This window comes from Gymnodraco acuticeps, unplaced genomic scaffold (assembly GCF_902827175.1).
Source record: "Gymnodraco acuticeps unplaced genomic scaffold, fGymAcu1.1, whole genome shotgun sequence".
Taxonomy (NCBI): Eukaryota; Metazoa; Chordata; class Actinopteri; order Perciformes; family Bathydraconidae; genus Gymnodraco; species Gymnodraco acuticeps.
Genome location: NW_022991180.1, coordinates 2,691,439 through 2,711,528, shown reverse-complemented (window position 1 = coordinate 2,711,528; position 20,090 = coordinate 2,691,439).

Below are 20,090 nucleotides of genomic sequence, written 5' to 3'. Positions count from 1 at the left end.
AATGTACGGTAGTGTGACTCATTCAGTTCTGCTAAACTCTTACACCATTCCTGGTTCTTTATATCTCTTTACTGGCTCTAAAACGCTTTACGAATAACTTTGAATGCACTTTTGCAGCTTTTGACAGCTGGCAATCAGCACTAGATATGTGAAGCTAAAAAACTGCTCTGAGGCCAAAGTGTGGGTGTAGTAGTTCAAATTACCGCGGATTGATTTAATGGGTCAAGAGGAACATAGTCTAAAAAAAGTATGATTGCATCCGACAATCAGACAAGCAGCACTGATACAGAGGGACAGTGGAGGAAAGTCAACCCAATGGATGAATCAGAGGCATTCAACCAAAAGAGCCAATCAGAAGGAAAGAAATGAATCTTTGCGAATGTGAAGATATTTCAGGTTATTTTCTACTACAGTCTAGAGAGTTTAGTCTGAATTGTTTGAACTTCTGTATTTCATGCGACCTGATACAAATGACTCTTTGACATAATGTTACATTTTATCTTTGCTACAACTCTTTATTGGCTCTTGAAGCTCATGTATCACAAGAAGACTCCAGACTGTTAAACTCTAAACATAACATTTATTTTTGCTCAAATATAACTTCAAAACACTCAAACTAAATAGTTGTGTCAATGCAATATGTGTTATCATATATTCACAGTATTGTATTAAGATAATGCACCAGTCAAAACCCTCAAAATCTGATAAGGAAAACAAATAAACAGTTTTATACATCTCTAAACATTATTTGATGGTAGTGTTTTAAATATTTCACAATTGTTTATTGGATCCTATATAAGATATATATGATAGCTTTGTACTTTGGTCAAATCAAGATATTTTAAGAAGAGGGGCATGATTTTGAGTACTGTTTTTTGGGTGAGATTTTGGAAGCTTGGACAGAATGTTTAAACATTTTTTTTTTAGAGATTTGACAAACTGATCTATAACTTCAGTAATTAATGACAGCTGAGGTTTTTGTTGAGCCGCTCGATAGAAACCAAGCAATTTAGAGTAATAATAACCTTCTATGTATGTCTAGTGTTGTTTGCAGAAGGTGTGGGGACTGGCTTCTGGTTAGTATTGAACGCAGCTCGGTGTATTTCTGAACCTGGCCAATTAGGATGTTACAACTCCCTTTCTTTGGCGCTCACGAGAGCCAGTCAATTGTATAGCTAGGGCTCTCTGATTCTTACTTGACTTATTGCAAACCTAATTTCAGATGTCCAGAAACTCTTGTCTATAGGCCCCTTTGCGACTTTACTACCTGCCACATGTATTTGTACAATTCTTTGACATGTGCAAACAAGAATAGAATATAAACAAGTGAGGAAAAATCTAATGCGAGTCCGTATTATATCAAACAAGTGAAACTGAAAGATTGTGGTAAAAGGTTGTCCACTTTTAAATAATGTATGTAAGAAATGTTACTTTAAAAGGATGTCTTAACTATAGTCATGACAGATTGACGTTATTGTTAACTGGGAGATACTTTGAGAGCAATTCACAATACAGTAGGGTTTAAACACAAAGGGAGAAAATCAAAGGCACCAAAAAACAAAAGGTACAAATTGTAACATTTACGAAATAAAGGGTACAAAAATGAATAGATCTGGATCATACATAATGTGAGATCCTGTATTTTTGCAATTTAGCATCCAGGTTGCAGTTTACTTATTCACGAGTGTAATAATAATATGGACAGCTGTTATGTTGCACATATTGTAATGATAACACGTTTTACATTATCTAAAGAAATCAACGAGTCAGCAAACGTTGATAAAACATCTGAACATCAATCAAGTGCAACAACACAAGACAATCTTATTGTCATTAACTGCATGGTTTTAAACACTGGGATGGTTTGTTTTGAAGAGAAGTATAGACCCCTGTGGATTATTGGGTTTCATTCAATAATACATATACAAATTACAATGTAAGGCAAACAAATCAACTACAGCAACACAGCTGGGATTTTAATAGGATTGAATAAAACGTTCAAATTGCCCTGAGGAGTTGTCAGTATAGGCTCTGCATGCAATTCCTTTTTGCCAAACACATTGAAAAGAAAATGCATTTTCCAAGCTCACCTGCAAAATAATCAAATAATTTTTAATGTGGTCATTAAGAAAACAGAAAAGCATTTTAAGTGGGTTTGATAACCTAGTAAGGGTCTTCTGAAAGGGATGAAAGGATCTTGATCACTCTGACGAACGGTGTTCCTGCTCATTAGTGACCTCCTCGGTGCACATTATCCCGTTTATTAGTTGGCCACATACTAAATAAACCGACCGTTTGACTTTATCCAAGTCTTTTCACATTTTCTTTTCCTCTAACAAGATTTCTTTGACGTCAAGTGCTCTGTCTGTTAACCTCTTTTCTTGATCCTCCTTAGCAACGGTCATTATTTAGCTTAGCAGCGGTGTGTTATCGAATGTTAATAACCTCTGAAATGTCCAAATTGACCAATCAGAATCGAGTATTAAACTAATCTGTGGAATAAAAAGAAATACAGTACAGTGTAAATCATACCTAAAGGCCCAGACACACCAACAGACATGAAATAACTAGTAACAACGGAGCCCATAGCTAATACAGTACAAGGCCAAGAAGAGAGCATGAGATTAAGGACTTTAATTTACTGTTCTTATGAGTTTTCTATTCCCTGAGCTGTTAATTGTCTCAGGTTGATTTCCTTGTTTAAAATCATAACCACTAGTTCTATCATATTGTGTGTTGACCTGTCTTACACTAGGTCTTAGACATTTTGGAGAAAACTGCCCTTTGAAAGTCGCCTCAGGCAGCTTTTACTTCCTCTGTTTCAACAGATTTATGAATCCTCACTTTGATGGGATATTTTACACTCACTGAAGTGAGGGTGACAGAAAATGTTGACATTGATTGCCACTTATGATAAAATATGTGACCACCACATTATATGATGAGCGGCTGTAATAAAACAATGTGAATGATAGAGGGAATGAATGTTCAATGCTTGAGTAATGTAATAAATTAAAGGATATCATATTCACCCAAATGGCTCGTTGAGATAAAGAACTCACAGAAAAGCTGTGTTTCGGCTGTAAAATGTATATTCAATTCTGCAACCTATTACTCAAAATGTTAATGAAATCCAGTACTGCCCCTCCCCCCTCCTGCACAGTAATCACTCTTAGGTGAAAGTTATACTGCTGTGTTACTGATCGCAGAGTCACACTCCTTTGACAGGAAGTGGTGTGACTCTGATCGAGTGGCTGTTGAAGTGTTAACTCCTATTACATTACTGGCATGGACATGCTCCTCTACACTTTGGAGACAATTGACCATTATCATCTATCCCTGGCAGTCAGGTTGTAGCAATTCCCTTTTTTGTATTATCCTGCACTGTTTGTTTTGTGGTAATTCAAGCTTTGGAACAGAAGAGTCTACAGTAATGCTATCAGATATATTATGGCTCTTCTAAGGCACGGTGGTGCTCTTAATGTACATGTTCACAATATCATTGCTAACAAGCTTAGGCTGATCAGTTTTTCAGGAATTTGGTCATAGAACTCGGTGTTAAATGAGTTGAAATGTTGACCTGATGATGACGCAGATGATTAAAACGTACGAATCACTAAAGTTATAATGAAGTAGTACCTTTTCTGCTTTTTACGCTTATGCCTTTAGTGTGTTATATAGGTTCTTGTGCACGTAAATGGTCTGCAAAGGCTCAAATTCCAAAGTTCTCTCCTTTTTCGTTAACCAAAAAACTAGCACAATATGTTCTCTTTTATCCGTGGGAGAACATGTGTGTTTGTACAAAATCATTTGTCAATCTATCAAGTACATGTCCTCTCAGCACCACGCATACCCATCTGAAATGCAATTGTTGAGGTATTTCAGGCAAAAGCAACCTTCTGAGAAACATATATACATTGCCATCCTGAAAGCATAGGCGGCGCGTGAGGCTCAGGTTTGGGAAGGCTAAATAACTTTTTTTACCTGACGCTGCCCGCCTCCGGCGTCTATAGAAAAGAGATCAACTCAGTGTGCGGAGTTTAAATCTCTCAAGTCATATTACAGGATAAAGGAAATACAGTTTAAACTGCCGTATGCAGAGAAGACGCCGACGTGTCGCACTTATCATTTCAGGCCCATCTCCCAGCTACCCTTTTTATCTAAAGCCCTGGAGCGAGTAGTCTACACCCAGCTGCAGTCATTTTTAACCACGCATGGTATCCATGAAAAATGTCAGTCTGGCTTTAAACCTATGCATAGTACTAAAACAGCCCTTTTAAGAGTTTTTAATGATCTGCGCTTAGCCGCCGACTCAGGCAGCCCAGCTGTCTTGGTGCTGTTAGATTTAACTGCTGCCTTTGACACTGTGGATCATAGTATCCTGTTGTCACGGCTTGAACAGTCCGCAGGCATTACAGGCTCTGCCCTTGCATGGTTCAGGTCTTATTTCACGGACCGTAGCTTCTCAGTGCAGTTAGGTGCTTTCTCCTCTGCCAAAGCCCCTCTTACCTGTGGGGTTCCCCAAGGCTCGATTCTGGGCCCCATCCTTTTTTTATTACATTGCATTTAGCTGACGCTTTTGTCCAAAGCGACTTACAATAAGTACATTCGACCAGGAAGACACAACCTTGAAGAAAACAGAATCATATAAGTATATCAGGTTTCATAGAGCCAAACATTTCAAGTGCTACTCAACTGGCTTTAGGTAATCCAGTCCTTTATTAGTATAAAAGTGCTTCGTTAATCGTTCTAACGCTCGAAGTGGAGTTTTTCTATTGTACATACTAGGTTCAATTCTTACAAAACATAATATCCCCTTCCATTGTTACACTGATGATGTACAGATTTATCTGCCTCTCAATCAAAATGCCAACGCACTACAGCAGTTGAAGAACTGCTAAACAGAGATTAAATCCTGGCTGAGCCAAAACTTCCTCACCCTCAATGAGAGCAAGACCGAGGTCATCTTTTTTGGACCCCAACCAACAGTCGGTTGATATTCTGGGCTCCCTCAATACAAATATTCTCCCCTCTGTCATGAACCTTGGAGTGACCTTCAACAGCGCCTTTAAATTTGATAAGCAGGTTAGCACTGTAGTCAAGACCTGCTTTTTCAAAATACGACTATTGGCTAAGACCAAGTCATTTTTATCTTTTAAAGACCTAGAAAGGGTTATTAACGCCTTTGTTACCTCGAGACTGGATTACTGCAACGCTCTGTATGTGGGTATGGACCAGGCCTCAATTAGACGCCTCCAGCTAGTTCAGAATGCAGCTGCACGTCTTCTCACTGGCCACAAAAAGCGTGACCATATCACCCCAATTCTGGCTTCATTGCACTGGCTTCCAGTTCGGTTCAGAATAGATTTTAAAATCCTTTTATTTGTTTTTAAAGCCCTAAATGGGCTGGCTCCTGCCTATATAGCCGAACTCCCCCATCGCTACTCCCAGGGGCGGTTCTAGGGGGGCCAGTGCCCCCCTAACACTGGCCTCTGACCCCCCTGTGGCCCCCCTAAAAATGAAAAGTGAAAAAAATGAAAAAATTATGATTTATTACCAGTGTTGGGCAAGTTACTTTTAAAAAGTAACTAGTAATAGTTATAGTTACTGCTCTCAAAAAAGTAACTAGTTACTAAATTATAAAAGTAACAAGTTACTTTACTTTAAAAATAATAACAATAAAAAGACAAGTGTTTGTGTTGTTCTGTGGCACAGTAAGAGAAAAGACAACTCCCCATCATTGTAGCATAATGGAAACATTAACATTATGGATAGATTACCGGCCCTCAAGCGAGTACTGCAAGACATAGCCCAAGAACGCAATGGTGAGAGATCTATTGAGGCACGTGGTCTGCTGGCACAGTTGGATCTAGAATTCATTGTGCATCTTGTAACACTCCGTAAAGTGTTTGCAGAAACAACATTTCTCTCTGACATGTTACAGTCTTCATCCCTTGACCTTTCAAAGGCTGTGGATTTAGTTGGATCTTTAGTTCAGACATTGAATGACTTCAGGCAGGAGTCATTTTTTGATAACTTGTGGAATGAAGTGTTGAACATTTCTGAGCAATGTGATACCGCAATACAGCCAGCAGCAAAACGACAAAAACGACTGAGCTCTAAACTTGCTGAAAGCTTCGTACTGACTACTGTTGGACAGAGGGAGACAGAACAAGATAAACACGGGTTTCATACAGCCTTTTTCTACCCTGTCATTGATCAGATGCTCAATGAGCTTAATAGACGGTTTTCAACATGATGAATAGCATCCAAGCTCTTAACCCCAAAAGTGATGCATTTCTGAAGGAGACAACTCTGTTTTCATTTGCTCAGTTGTATGATGCAAATATTGAGGACTTGGGGCATGAGCTACATCAGTTCAGCAGAATGTTAGATAGGAAAATAAAGACTGGGATGCAGAGACCTGATAGTACAGTGGAGCTTGTTCAGTTCATTGAGCCTTATAAAGAAGTGTTTTTTGAGCTCTTCAGACTCTGCAAAATAGCAGTCGCAATCCCAGTCAGTTCTGTTTCCTGTGAGCGTAGTTTTTCTACATTGAAGCTGGTCAAAACTTTTCTCAGATCCACCATAACTGATGAGAGACTGAGCAATTTGGGTCTGCTTAGTATTGAGTCAAGGAGGTCAAAGGCTTTGAATCTTGACTTATTTGTTGATCGGTTTGCCAAAAATCACAAAGACCGCAGGATTTTGTTGCTGTAATGTGACATTTTGGGAAGGAAACTACAGCCTGGGATGCAGACACCCTTATGTAAAGTAGAGATGTAACTGTTCATTGCCTTTATTTTTATATGTAAATCTGTGTGTTTTCCAGATATCACTGTTTTATGTTTATTAGAAATGTGGCGGAATAGACGAAACTGATTAGTGCGCGTGCAGAACAGGTGTGCATTCTGTATTCAGTCTTCATGTTTGTTAAATAGCCTACGTGTCTGTGCTTATGGGAAATAATACATCTGAAATCTATGTTTTCTATCTATATCCATGTATTTTATTTCATTTAAAGTCAACATTTAAGATTTGTAGACTTTTACATTAAATCTTTTTCTGTGGATTTAAAAATGTATATTTTCTGGTACTCTTGTTGCGTAAACTTGTTGATCGGTTTGCCAAAAACCGCAGGATTTTGTTGCTGTAATGTGAGATTTTGGGAAGGAAACAACAGCCTGGGATGCAGACACCCTTATGTAAAGTAGAGATGTAACTGTTCATTGCCTTTATTTTTATATAAATATGATATAGTGTTAGTGCAAAAATTGTACTATAACTTAAGCTAACAGTAATAACTATAAGATCTATCTGAAATAAATAAGTGTACTGAAAGAAATACTGTATAGCATTGTTTTCTTATGCCCAATTACTTCATACTATCTAGTTCTCTTTTTCGTCCTGCATTTATTGTGCCCCCCTCAGAAAATAACTGGCCCCCCAGTGGCCCCCCCAGTCAAATTGGTCTAGAACCGCCACTGGCTACACCCCAGGCAGAGCCTTAAGGTCGGCTGACCAGCTGCTGTTGATAGTGCCTAAGACCAGGCTTAAAACCTGAGGGCATCGAGCTTTCGCAGCGGCTGGCCCTAGGCTCTGGAATACTTTGCCCCTCCATGTGAGGTCGGCCCAGACCCTGGGGTTTTTTAAATCAACACTTAAAACTCACTTTTTCTCTCTGGCTTTTGTTTAATTATTTATTTATTCATTTATTTATTTAGTTATTTATTTATTTATTCATTTAGTTCTTTATTTTAATATTTATAAGATAACATAGGATTTCATAAAGTATTTTTAAAATAGTTTATACATTATTCGAAATATAGGAATAGTAGATAGGATTACTTCAAATATAGTACCTATATTTAATCTTTTTTCCCTTTAGACCCTTGCGGTTTATTCTTAAAAACCCTTACCCACCCCCCATTTTCCCTCTTCTGGTCTATGGCCTTGTAGAAGGTAACAGGGTACAGAGTCGCTTAGATAAGCAGGGGAGTGCATCTGACGAAGAGATAGGTTGTTGTGCTCCCTATCTCTGTTTCTTATCCTATATCTAATAGAACTGCTCGGGTCTTGATAGATTGAGTGGGGAAGTTCATGAGATCTTTCTAGAGGGTTATCAAGAATAACTTTTATCCAATGACTGTGTCTGTGTATTCTCTTGTTCCGATTATCCCAGCCAAATATTTTTTCTTGTTTTGTATCTATATCTACGCCGGGATCCGGAGTCGAGGCTGATCCTCTTGCTGTGGTCCTGTGTCCTGGATCCTCTATCCTGAGTTCTGGATTAAGTCGTGGATTTCGGGTCGTGGCTGAACCTGTCTCTGCGGTCCTGCCTTGGGTCTCGTCATGCTGCTTCCCTGATGGCTTCCACAGGATTGTAGCTGACATCCTCGTGGATTCATCTTCTTATTACACATGCATTTCCTAACATTCGGTCTATATGCTGTAAAATGTATTATCTCTTCGATTTACACACGGCATCGATTGCACGTCTGTCCGTCCTGGGAGAGGGATCCCTCCTATGTTGCTCTCCCTGAGGTTTCTCCCATTTTTTCCCCCTTAAACTGTGGGTTTTCTCTGGAAGTTTTTCCTTGTACGATGTGAGGGTCTAAGGATAGAGGGTGTCGTTTTTCTCATACTGATATTCTGAACAATCTGTGCTGTTGTATTTGCTGTAAGTGTCTCTACTGTAGGCTATTTTTATTATATGTACAGCACTTTGGCTCGACCAAAAATCGTTTATAAATGTGCTATATAAATAAAACTTGATTTGATTTGATTTGATCATTCATATCACATCATCAATCTGATCATCGATCATATAATATCATAATATATCATATATTTCCTTATCTGAGTCAGCTTCTCAGCCGTATCTGGCCGTGCAACACTTACAGTGTCACATACTGTATGCAGAAGTATTATTTTAAGCAACACATTAGGTTGACGAAACACTCAACTCAAATGTAATTAAAGTCAGATCCACTCGTGTCTTAGATGGGGCAGTGATATCATAAAACTGTTGTACGCTTTCAAACACTCGGTAGTTTATTTATTTTTTAACCAGTTGTTCTATATTCACCTTGCAGGTGTGGCTTGTATCCTGGATTATATGTTTAAGTCATGGATCTTTAAAGCTCATATTTGTCTAATATTAGTTTACTTTTCATTAATGAAGTATGACGCTGCGCTGTCAGTACACTTGTCCCTGTTTTTGATTGGTCAAATGTTGCTAACCCCGCCCCTTTCACGTGAACGCGCTCTCAGCTGGAGAGAGACTCCCTGGCTTGATTTACCGAGTTGATAACCAGCGTCGTAGGACCGCTTAGCGAGATCTCGTTTGTTAGTTTGTTGTTGTTAGTTTGTTACTCAAACATATCCAGACACAGACATTATACATTATATTTTTATTTTACCAGGATGCAGTGACACAAATATTTGGGAAGGCTTAGCCTTCCCTAGCCGCCCCTGCCTGAAAGCCATGTAGCCTACTAAGTAATGGGTGTAATTGTATTGTTTGTGTTTCGCTTTACTTCCAATATTCGCACAGAGAACAGCCTCCCACAGTTTGTACCATGCGTAAACATAAAGTGATGCTCCTGCATTTACTGTGGTCATGGATTATGTTAATGTCACTTCTGGGAATCGTACCTCAGCAGTGCTTCCAGCAAGTGTAAACAAGTGACTCGCATGTACTTATTTGCTACGTAGAGGAAGCCGCTTAAATCAGCCCATATACAGTAGGCCTATTTGTCTTTCTTTGGCGTAAGTATTGTCAAACAAAGCCAGGAGTGACCTTGCCACATGTTTCTTTTCCTCCTCTTTCCATCAGTGTAGTGTTTCCTGTAAAATGAAGCAGGACAGCATTCTTCCTGCGCCCAGACATTAATTCAGTTGACATCAATTCACTTTCAAACAATTCCTTTCATTTGTAATTTGAGTTTACCTCACTTTATTGACCTTAGCCGAGTTTACCACATATTTATATTACTAACTGGCAAGAGCCATAGAGTCAGATAAAGTGATTCAGTGCTTCCAGGTGTTCCAACCCAGTCTCATGGCATTTCGTGTTCACCAACACGATTTTTAATCTATTGATTCGTGTTCACCAACACGATGTTCCCCTTTTTTTCGTGTTAGCTGGGGGATTCTGGGTAGTGTAGTGTCTTCTGCTATCCTTTACTCCGAAAAAATATTTGTTTCTCCGAATCGAAGGGGAAAAATACAAAAGCATTGCACACAATTTAAACCAATCAATGTTGTGTAATTAACAAGGATAATCTGGTGTTTTTTAGTCGATGAGTAGTGCAGATATCACTGTAAAATCAATCGACAGTAAGGGGAATACTTACTTCCGGGTGTACAATTCTCCGTTATCCAATGAGAATGGACGCTCACATTGCCTTTAAGGGCAGCCAACACAAACGAATGCCGTGCTTCCATGAGCGTCATTACCAGTAGAAATACATTGCTTTTAAAATCGTGCTGTGCAACACGAAAAAAAAAGGGGGAAATCGTGTTGGTGAACACGAATCAATAGATTAAAAATCGTGTTGGTGAACACGAAATGCCGTGAGACTGGGTTGGGTGTTCACAGATGCCTTCCCCAATGTGTGGGTTGACTCCCTGTAAACTGGTTAAAAGGTCTACTGAGATGAGAGGCTGATTCAGATTTGACATGGCAAACCACCGTGCAGTCAGAACCTTTGACTGTGTGACTTGTGATGTGAATTTCTCCGGCCGATGCTTGTAATAAACTGCCAGTGTTTGACATCAGAACTCCTGCTCGTCCTGTGTCTCCTTCATGAGTCGGTGACTCCCACTGCATTGCTACACAGAAGTACCCTTTTCCGCCCAGATTAACCTATATATGCAGGTTTTTAAACACAGGAAAACCTGCTAAAAAAGTTTGCAAAAAACAAGAACAGCGATGTGGTCAGATGTGTGTCTTGTTCTGTTAGCTTTTAGCTGTTAGCCTAACACACCGTCCTAAACAGAAGCCAGTTAAAAGTAATAAGGAGTCAGTCATTGACCTATAAAACAGACATTGAAATACTTTAAAAAAACTTGTGAAATCAGCGCGACCGTGAAAGTTCCTTGAACATACAGTACAGTCATAAATCAGCACAATATATATGTGGGGGAAACTTCTGTAGCAATGGAGAGTCAGGACTCAAAGAGACACGAGGAGAGCTGGAGCTTTGATGGCAAACACTGATGATTTATTTTGAGTTACGGCCGGAGGTGTGTCACGAGTTGACACAGGGGCCAAACCAATTCTGAAGAACTCTTTCTGCAGCTCTAGGTTTTAACTAGTTCGGAGTGTAATAATCAACATTCTTTATCAGTGAGACTAAACAATTATGGACCCTGAATCTAAGCTCTCGTCCACAGAAAAGAATGTGCGCCAGGGAACCTACTGTACATCCATGAACAGTAAACTACCTCGTGGTATGGGGGTTATATATTGAAATACCACGCTCTTGAATAAAGATAGGGAATAACCCCCATAGGAATACCCAAGGCCTTAGACCTATGCCATGGGAAAGGAGACAGTGAGAGGAGAAAATGATGAACTGTGTCAAAGGTTGAATACCCAAGCAAATTATTCCCTAACAATATAAATAGTCCAGTCTTATGCAAATGAGTTGTGGACAAACACAGAGATGCACACACACTTATACTGTATGCTTACTTACACAACTACTCACACACTTAATCGTAAAACCATGTGACATATTGCATTACCCCATGGAGGGGATAAAAACAACAGATTTTGATGACCTTTTGTTCCAACAGAGTTTGAATGGATTTAGTGCTTTGAACAAAAGTGTCATATTAATACAATGTGATATCTAAAATAGAATTCACCCCTATGTTTTACATTGCATATTTTTCATATTTTTCAGTATGCCTGAATGTCATAACCGCTGGACTCTTCCCGTCACCCAAAACAAATTGAGACACTTAACCCTGACACAGAGATTGTAAAATGCAAAACGTGTTTTGACACAAGACTGTGATTTAGAGCTTCTTTTCTAAATGACTGACTACAAAAACATTGCGGGGACGTTGGAAGTGGTCACCTTGAATTCTGTTGTTGTTGAATTTCTCATTAAACTGCACATACTGCAAATGTCATTGTGCTGCAGCTCTCCCTCTTTAGAGTGATGGGACCCTTGATAAAGCCTGTTTTTTCTTGATAAATGCGTTGAGTTTCAGTCTGGGAAACTGCCACAGCCTTCAGCCTTTTTATATTTGCAACTCCCAAAAGTGATAGAAAGAGACAGCAGTATGTGTCTATCTTACGTCTGCTGCCTCTCCAGACGAGTAGAGAATATCACAAAAGTCTGTATCAACATGAGGCACAAACACAAGCAGCCAAACAAACAACACTGAGATTGGGAAAGTAAAGTTTTACCCAGAAAAAGCAATATCCACATCAAATATAAACCTAAAGACAAAAATGAAGCACTTCTATGGGAAAAAACAATACCTTTTGTACTCAAAGGAAAAAAATCGAAAGAATAACCTCGATAGCTGTTCCCGATATTATTTTCTCGAGTTTCACACACACGGTGGAGGCTGAGGTGTGAACAAAGGAGATCAGCAAAGCTTGTGCACACTCTTTTATTCCACAAAAGTGGCCTTTGATGCACGAGAATGTGTCCAAATCATTTTGAGCAGAAAGTCGTGTGGCCTTGAGGGAGACAACGCGATGACAGGATCAGAATGACTAATCTTGTGAGTCCCTTTGGCGCTTTCAGTGCGGCAACTTGTGACCTTGTGTTGTATTTACTTTTATTTTTTCAGTCTGGTTTTAGACATCCACACAAACAGATAGAGAGAAACTTTTCTAACAACAGGAGCTGATTATGAAAGTGGCTGTATTCGAAACAGATAGAGAGAAACCTTCTTAACAACAGGTGCTAATTATGAAAGTGTATTCGATTTGAATTATTTGAGATATCGATGTAGCAGTAAATAATACTATTATTAAAGCCTGAGTTCTAAGCACTGGAAGAGCATCGCTAGCCCGGCTCTTGGCTCGTAGCTCTCATCTGTCAATCTGTCCAATATATCCTCCTCTGTGTAACAAGCAAGCTATCACTTCTTGGTTCAGCTCTTTTCCAACAGCACATGCTCCCCTGTGTCCACAGATAAGAGGGGAAGAAATCATCCCACTTCACTCCAAATGTGGCAAAGTCTTTGTTTAGTATTCAGACTGTGTGTTAAAAATGTGAAGCATGACAGAAGTACTTTTTAAGTACTTTGTAAACACATTTTAGAACCGCAGACACATGTAGTTATATCGCACAAACATGTCTCCTAAGGTAATGTTACCATACAGTTATTTAACGGTCAATAAATGCCTTATAAAGGACAACACACCACTTTGTTCTATGTTTACCAATGCAAACGTGTCAATATATGGAATTATCAGCTCATTGCAACTCAAATAGTTTGTATTCACCAAATGGATTGGACTGTTTTGAGAGTCTATTTGATTGTATTTTTTTTTTTGAGAACAATTGTACATTTTCATGTTTAACCCTCCTGTTATCCTTGGGGTCAATTTGACCCCATTCAATGTTTAACGTATCGAAAAAAAGGGTTCACATTATTTTGTTTGCTTATTATTTCATGAATTTTCCTAATTTAGTGAGGACTAATGGGTAAACATAAAATAAACATGAAGATCATTTTTAAATGTCCTGTATGCACTTTGTACGCATTGGTGTTCCTTGGGGTCAATTTGACCCCAGGCTGTTTTAGTAGTGTAAAACATGTCAAAATGTCAACATTTTACACATATTTGTGTTGATTGTGTAGGATAATATTTGTAAAAACAAAACTACCCTCTGCTTTAGTTATTGGTCATTTAACAACATCAAAAAGATCTTACTTTAACATTTTATTTCAGTACGTGAGATTTTATGGTGATTTATATATTTTTCGATATTCGCATAATAGGAATTCTGGATGTATAAAGGGGTCTGTGGGGGGGAAGGTTGGGCTAATGTTTTATTTAAATGGTTATTTAGTTAGTCAACTAAGATACCTAAAGCACCAGAGACATACATGTTGGTTAAAATGTGGAATATGATCATTGTCTTGAGTTTTAAACTACTGGGGTCAAATCAACCCCAGAGGATAAAGGGTGTAAAGTAAATCTGAGGATAATAGCAGGGTTAAGGTCATTTACGTTATGACAATTTGGAGATGGGAAAGATTTGAGTGTGCTATGCTTTCAAAAATGACGTAGATATAAAACAGATGTTGCTGCTTTAAATTGTTTACTTTTTTAAATGGATGGGTTAGGATTAAATAATATATTGATAGAGAATATTCTGAAAAAATTGGTTGTCTTATTTAAGGTTTTGTATTTATATTTCAGGGCTATTATAGGTTGAACAGGGATGAAGACTGATCACTGAACTATATGTAAGGAAAGTGGAAACAGCGTCAATCACCCCTCTGATTCGGTAAAAAGCATGGTGTAGCGCAGAAGAGTTGTGTAGCGCATTTTAATGTTGTTGGACATTGAAGCTCACTTTGATGCGTGTGTTCTCAAAGTTAGAAACTGAATATGTTTTGTATTATTCCTCCACTTTTATCCAGACTGAATATATCAAAACCAAGATCCATAAATCAAATTCAGAGAAAGACAGAGAGAGAGGATGTAGATTTGGAGAACTGTCAATTCAAATGACACAAACCTCAATTTTTCATCCCTTTGCCATCCATCTTCATATTACACACATCATATCTACTGTTCTCTCTTTTACATCATCCTGTCACAGGTACAAACGGGCCCAAGTCTCTACCCAGCCTGCTTTGCTAAAACATGGTGTCCCCATACACCAGAACTGCATTGCCAATTACGTCCATCCTCCTCTGTATTCAAACCATCGCTGTGTGAATTTGCTTTTATGCTTTTAGTATTCTCTCTATCTCCCCCCCCCACAGCCCTGTGCCTCTCCTCGTTTAATCTCCAGACACTCAAGTAAAGCCAGAAGTAAAAAACACAAGGAAGGATGAGTAATATTTTCCATTCTCACTGGTGAATGACCGAGGGAAAGAGCTAAATGTGAGGTGACTTCAAATGTGAGGTGACGCTCTGTTCCCTGCAGAGCTTCTCAACCTTTTGTAATTTAAGGCCCACTTCTGATGTTAAGAGACACCTCCAATGTCAAGGGGTGAACTCAGAGGCATGAACTCAAATGCACAACTCAGACTCGGGTGGTATTCAAAAATAAAGACTTTACTGGAATTAACACAGTAACAAAAACAAGAAACACAAAATCACTCTTCTGAGGAAAAACTAAATGCAATAATCGTGATCATAAGAAAACAGGATACGACCATGGAGCAGGCTTGAACGTGGTCATGAATAAGAAACGAACTGGCACTGGACAGGTGGGGACTAACACAATATATACACAAGGTGAGGGGAACAGGTGGAAACAATCAGGGCGGGGAAACCAATCACGAACACAGGAGACACATAGGGGCGGCGAGCATGAAGATCTGAAACGAGAGGAGGAATACTTTTTACAATAAGACAGAGGACACAGAACAAAGGAACATGACAAAACTAATATAAAGAATAGACTTTCATGATAAGTTTCCGAGACATGACATCCAAGGAGCCAGCTTCAAAGATAAATGAGAAAAATACTGCCTTAAGATCGATCTCATGAGAAGGCGTATACAGTAAGTAGCGTGCCACTTTTAAGGACATTTTGCGCTTCATATCTATGCTTTTCAATATTTTTTCGTTTCATGCGCCCTGTACAGGAACAGCTTTACACTTTGTTGACATACATTGTGAATTCCAAACTTCATGGATATATCTAGGCATTAAATCTACCTGGTTTGGTTTAGGAAAGGATGATTGTTAGTTTGTTACGTAAATTAAGTCGCGTAAGTTGGGGGATGTAGCTCAGCTTGTAGGAAATTGGCTCAGGAACTTGGGGGTAAAAGTCCCAATCGGACCCAAAAGAATGTGAGGCCTGGTAGATGGAGAGGTGCCGGTTCGACTACTGGACACTGTCAGGTGTCCTTAGGCAAGGCATCGAACCCCAAACTGCTCCCTGGTGCCGAAAAACCCTGGCAGCCTCTTTGCTCTGGCACCTCTCTATAAAAATGCATGTGTTTGTGCAAAGTTGTATGTGTGTATTTGTACTGTTCACTGTATTGCATGAAATCAACAGAGTGAAAAACACCTCTTTAAGTCAAACGTTAAATGGTCAATGACTGCATTTATATAGCAATTTTCTTTATGACCCCTCAAAACGCTTTTACATAAGTGCTTTCACCCATTCATACAGATGCATAGGAGAAACTAACATTCACACACTGCCATCACAGGCAGGTTTAGTTGTTGCCAAATCTGACATTGAGATGTTGACTGCAGTGTCTGGCGATCAACCCATTCATCCACCCCCACAACAGGTGACGTAGAATAAAGAGCGGGATATCCGTAAACACAACGTTTACGGATATCCCGCTCTTTATTCTATGTCACCTGATTTCCAGAGAACTTACTCTGAGCGTGTCATAGTGATTCAAGGAACTGGCATGTAATAAAACAGATATACTGAATAAATACAACAGCAACCAACCAGATATGCGTTTGGCAGTGCAGGCCAGTTTACTGACAACTGATGATACACTCAGATTACAATACTCAGATGTAAAGACGTTGCACACACGCATGCAGACCTTCATCCAGTGACTTTATTTCATTGGTCTCCATACAGACGTGCTGTTATTATCACTATATTGTTATTAAAATCTGTGATTGATATTTTGTTATGCTTTAAAATGGAAAATTACTGTCCAGAATCATCGTCACTGACACATTTGGCATCCTCGTTCATTTTGTCACACTTACTGTATTACTTGACAGTTCTTGGTACACTGTCTGCATTTTCCCTGACCCCACACACACACACACACACACAACACACACCACACACACACACACACACACACACAACACACACACATCCACACACACACACAACACACACACACACACACAAACACACACACACACACACACACACACACACCACACACACACACACACACACACACACACACACACACACACACACAACCACACACACACAACACACACACACACACACACACACACACACACACACACACACACACACACACACACACACACACACACACACACACACACACACACACACACACACACACACACACACACACACACACACACACACACACACACACACACACACACACACACACACACCACACACACACACTTGGCTCAGCATGCATCCTGTATCTTATCCGCGTGTTTGCAGTTAAATGGCACCTAATGAGTTTTAATTCATATCCTTTAGAGCTTGTGTTTTCCTCCCAGACTCTCGCTGTCCGCTGAGCAGGAAGGACACTTTTAATCAACTTGTTATGAACTCAACATTTCATTAGTGTACATTATATAAATCAGTTTAATGTTGTCATCAGGCATTAGAGGACAATGACCATACACCACTCAGCCTCCAGAGGGACTCCAGGTTAGCCTAAACACGCTTGCAGTCAAACTAAATTGTTTTAGAAATCTGCTTTCCCAGATGAGCTCTTTAGCCAAGGTCTAATCTGAAACCTTTATTTATATTCTGGTACATAACAGCTTTCTCAAAGACGTTCTGCAACTTCAGACTATTGTCTTGCGGATTTGAAAAGATAAATAAATCATGACTGTTTAAGGACAAAGCCACGGGGGAAAAAGCTTTCGATGTGTCTGTTTGAGGCAATTTGTCACTGGCCGACTGGCATATCCTTCTGTGCCAATAAGATAATGGCACTGAGTGGCAGGCAAGTAGCTTGGCAGCAATTTCCGTGCACAGAGTAATCTGATTATTATCCACGTCAACAATCAGGTGTCTGGTGGTGGTTTTTAAATAAGCGTTCCTAATAAAGCTTAAACAGAAAGACCTCTACAGCTGGCAGTGTACTCTAGCTAAACAACATGTCAACATTATTGAATGAATAGCGAATGCCAGCGTTATTGGCATTCTTTTTCTCAAAAAGTAACTACAGTATAAGATTTTAGCAAGACCATTGTTTTATAATTGCCTTGCTTACGTTACTACAGCAAACAAGGGATTTGCACAACATATTTTCCTGTCAAAATGTCTGCTGGGAAAAAGACCCCGAGGACTTATCCCCCAAAATCCGTTCCGAACTCACTGATGCTCTCGTGCATGGCTAAACAGGAACAAATGCTACAACCTGAATCCAAAACTAAAACACAAAGAAAAAATACACTGTATTTTTAATAAACATGCTTTTAAAAAATGAAATATGTAACAAAAACGGATGTCATTGCATTCATGCAAATACAGAGTGTATTTTTTCCTCGTCTCGAGATGATTGCACTGCATGTATTCTAATTTAAATGGCAGTAGAGTACAGTACATCAAAGATCATTTCCATTTAGTCTAAAACCCAATTTTTCAGAAAACCTGCATGAAAAGAAATAATTGGTATTGAATGACATGACGTAAACATCTATCTTTAACGGCATCATCGATTGTATTTACATTTCTATGCTTTCAACCCTCATGGTCACTTAATGCCCTTTAGTAAGCATGTTCTTTCTCTCTATCTCAAATTCAATTTCCTTCCAAATCACTCCACTTGCTCCTTTCTTTTTCAAGGTCAAAGAATGATAATTAGTCATCCTTTTCTGTATGTGTTTATCAATGTCTTCTCTGAAGCCAATCTGGTGCACCATGGTTAATGCTGATTACTTTTAATTAAACAATTAATATTCTCTTCCCTTCCAGGAATTTAAAAGCAAAGCTTTGTGGAGCTGAAAAATAGGCAACCTTTACCCGTAAATGACTGAGTGGAGGACAAAAAAAGAGATCTTATTAGGTGGCATAAAAAACCTTTTCACATAATTTGGTGAAAGGTCTGACATTAAAGCTCTCCTTTCACCAACTGAATTAGAAAATGTCATTTCAATCTAACTGCACTTGAAGTCAACGTCGCTGCTGCTGCTAAAGTTCAGACTTGTTTTGATTTGTTTACTCTTACATTTTTAAATAAAGCTTTTTGGTAATACACATCTGTAGTCCCTTAACTGGTCACAAATAAAGAAAGCACAATAACAAACAGCACAGAGTAAAAACATGCAACAAGACACACAACAATACAGACAGTACATAGCTAGCAGCATATCACAAATGTATGCTTGTCAGAAAAAGTAAAGGCATTAAGACAATAAGAGAGAAGATCAGTGAGTTGATCAGTTTGGCCAGAAGCTGTTTGTGAAAGTCACATCGTAAATATTGATTGAATACTCTGCTTCAATCAAAAAACCTGACATCCTGACATCTTGGTGCCAGGATAACAACCTCTATCTCAACGTCAGCCAAACCAAGGAGCTGATTGTGGATTACAGGAAGCAGCAGAGAGGGACACGCCCCCATCGCCATCAATGGGACTACGGTGGAGAGAGTCAGCAGCTTCAGGTTCCTCGCCTCGGTGTCCACATCACTGAGGACCTGACATGGACTCTTCACACCACCACCATCACCAAGAGAGCTCGACAGCGGCTCCTCTTCCTCCGCAGGCTGAGGAGGTTCAACATGGACTCCAGGATACTCTGCAACTTCTACAGGTGCACCATAGAGAGACTGGCTGCATCACAGCCTGGTACGGCAGCTGCACCGCCCTCAATCGTAAGGCTTTACAGAAGGTGGTGAAAACTGCACAGAACATCACCAGGACGGAGCTGCCATCCATGGAGGACCTTTACTCCCAGCGGCTCAGGAAGAAAGCCCTCAGGATTATAAAAGACCCCCATCACCCCAGCCACAAACTGTTCTGTCTGCTGCCGTGTGGCAGGCGTTACCGCAGCATCCGGACAAAACCCACCAGATTCAGAGACAGTTTCATCTTACAGGCAATAAGACTGCTAAACACCTGAACTTTGAAACAACATCCATAAAATTCATCTGCTACTTAGTAATTATTTATCTATTTATCTAATATATCATTCCAATAGCTTGCATATAGACTCT